Source organism: Galeopterus variegatus, unplaced genomic scaffold, assembly GCF_000696425.1.
Source record: "Galeopterus variegatus unplaced genomic scaffold, G_variegatus-3.0.2 Scaffold5490, whole genome shotgun sequence".
NCBI classification, from domain to species: Eukaryota; Metazoa; Chordata; class Mammalia; order Dermoptera; family Cynocephalidae; genus Galeopterus; species Galeopterus variegatus.
The window spans coordinates 142297-145147 of NW_007731601.1; the positions used below are offsets into that span (position 1 = coordinate 142297).

Below are 2851 nucleotides of genomic sequence, written 5' to 3' on the forward strand. Positions count from 1 at the left end.
AGCGGGGCCGGGCGCTGAGGACCTCGTGTCCTGCCAGGTCCGCCACTGGGACACGAGCCCGCGTGCTCCCCCTGCACAGGGACAAACGCAGCCGGTGGCCTGCGGCTCCCCCCTCTCCCAGCCCCGCCCCTGGGTAAGAGCCCTGCCTGGGTCAGGTGAATCTCACCTGGCTCAGGGCCTGTCTTGGGGCGCACAGGCCTGAGGGGCCGGGATGATTCTCGGCTGTGCAGGGGAGTGAAATGTGCCTTCAGATGGGAGGAAGTTTACGCCCTTTTCAATTTTCAACTCTGGATTCACTCAAGCGGGAGAGCCTGCTCAACCCCTGCTGAAATCTTAAAAATCGAAGAAAAATCAGGCCTGGGCTCAGAGCTCCCGGCAGACAAAGGTATCCAGAGAGAACATCGTCGTTTAATTTGTTTTCACAGGGTGTGTTTCTGCAGTTTCCTTCTATTTGTGGTAAGTGATACTGGTTTTCCTGTAATGATAGTTGATATAAACATCCCGTGGAAGAGAAATTATTTAGAAGTCAGTTAACCGACTGTGGAAAGCATGAATTAAATAATAGTACAAGTGACCTGAAGATATGGAAGTCAGAAAGGCAGGTAGAGGACAGAAGTTTGGAGAATATTGCTCTGAGGCCAGGCAGTGATCACCCTGTGGGTCAGCAACTCGTTATTTTATGACTGTGTCCTGTTTGGGGTCTGTCCCGATGCCTTGAACCCGGGCCTAGAGGATTTTGGAAACCCTGAATGTGTGTTAATTTATTAAGTATGTGCAAGGCGCTTTCTTTGTGGCCAGGCACTGTTCTAAGTGCTTTACTAATGCTATCCCATTTCATTCCCACACACTGTGACAGCAGTCCAATGTCCCTGCTTTACAGATGAGGAAACTGAGGCACAGTGAGGTTAACAGCCCCAAGATCAGCCAGCCAGTAAGTGGCAGAGCCGGGGTCTGAGCCCAGGCTGGCTGGCTCCCACCATGTCCCAGCTCCGTGGTCCTCTCCCTCAGCAGCACAGTGTCCACCCTGCAGTTTTGTCTCCTTGTAGCCTTTGCAAAGTGAATTTCTGGGCAGAAGTGCAGGCCTCTCGCCAGGCCTCTGCCCCGCCTGGTGCCAGCTGCCTCGGAGCTGCTCAGAGCTGCGTGGTGGTCTGCTGCAGAGGTAGGTTGGGGCCCTGCTGTGTGGGGACTGAGGGAGACTCAAAGTCCTTGGACTGGAAATTCTCTTCTGGGACTAGGGTGGCTACTTCCTTACCTGGTGTCCCCAGGTTGGGGGAAGCTGATGGCACTGAGTATGGCCATCATTATGCCTCCAGGACAGAGTTAAGGGAGTACTGGTCACTGAAGTGTGAAATGGGCACTGCCAGGCTCCCCTCCTGGACAGGGGCATTTGGAGAATGTTCCCCCCGTCCTTTCCTCCTTTGGGGGAGTGGGCAGATCTACACTCACCAGGGAGCTTCTTGTCCCTGGTTCTGAAGATGGTGGGAGAGTATGTCACCTCCCTCCTTCCCATCACCAACCACATCCTTCCTCTGCCAGCCTGGGGGCTCTTCCCCTTCTGCCAGGGGGACTGAGGGTCTCCCCCTGCCTCACACTACCCAGGATGTGGAAGACAGTGAGCAAGGTCCTAGGGGGAGAAAGGCTGATGATGGGCAAATGTAGGGACAAAGTCCTGGTGACAAAGTAGGGGAAGAGGGGCGCCCTGGTGGCTGCAGAGAAAGCCCAGAGGTGCCGGAGTCCCCTGGGCTGGAAAGTCCTGTCCTGTCTCCTGAGAGGTGCTAGGGTCTAGCAGTCCCCCAGGTGCCTGGTTCTGGTTTGCCCAGTGTTGTGGGCAGCAGGCGGCCCCTACCCCACAGGGAGCCCTGCCTGGCACTTGGGTTCACGGGTCACCTGTCCCGGTACTGGCCCAGGGCCTTAAAGCCTGGGTCCCCTGGCCACATGCCCAACCCCTCAAGAGGATCATTTGTCTTTTGTATTCATTTTTCCAGAAGCAGGAGGAAGTCAGGACATGGAACCCTTCGAGAGAAGAGAAATCATCATGCGAACCTGTTTTTGTCCTCCTCCTGGGGGCCTCATGATACCGGCATTCAAACCGCCCCACTTCCAGGACCCCCACCCAGAGGTGGCTCTTCTGCCCCCTCCTGCCCAGTGTCCCTGTGGACAGCCCTGAGGACGAAGCATGGCTTGAGTCCTCTTGTCCTAGCCTGTGCCACGACCACCTCCCCTGCTGCCCTTCCGGAGGGACACGACAGCCTCCCACACCCATGCCTTTGGTCTGCCAGGGCCCTCCCTGCCCACAAATCGGCCCTGGCCCGCAGCCGTGGGGGCTGAGGACGTGCGATGTGCTGAAAAGAAATCAGGTTGTGGATGAGCAGAAACATCTAATACAACGTGAAATATCTAGTGTGCCAGGGCAGCTTCCTTTAGGCCCTGGCAACACTGCTGTCCTTGTCAGCATCACCCAGACAGGGGGTGACAGGCCGAGGGCCCTGGGCGGCAGCCTGATGAGCCTCACACGAGCCGAGTGGACAGCGGAGCCCTGGTCCCGGGGAGGCGGTGTTGGCGCTGGCCCACATGAGCCCGGGTCTGACAGCTTCTTACAGCAAGCTCAGCCCTGGGGCTGGCTGGCAGCTCCCCCTCATTTTCAGGTCCCCAGACCCCGCAGGGGGGGCACGGCACCTCTTTTATACCCTCATATCCCTGATCTTTACCATTTATCACTGTCTTTCTGTATTTATCAAATACTTATATAGTGATAATATAATATTATATCATGCTTCTATAATAGGAACTACTGCGATACATTTTACATTGAAGAAAACTGAGGTACAGAGAGGTGAAGTCACTTGCCCAA

The 2851-nt window shown here is 55.8% G+C and overlaps 1 long non-coding RNA gene across 1 annotated transcript; it reads left to right on the forward strand.

Moving 5' to 3' along the window:
• Nucleotides 1-98: 98 nt before the first annotated feature.
• On the forward strand, nucleotides 99-2838 carry LOC103604937. Its single transcript, XR_551752.1, has 3 exons — nucleotides 99-456; nucleotides 1047-1159; nucleotides 1986-2838. It is a non-coding gene; the product is annotated as an uncharacterized LOC103604937 (long non-coding RNA).
• Nucleotides 2839-2851: the final 13 nt, after the last annotated feature.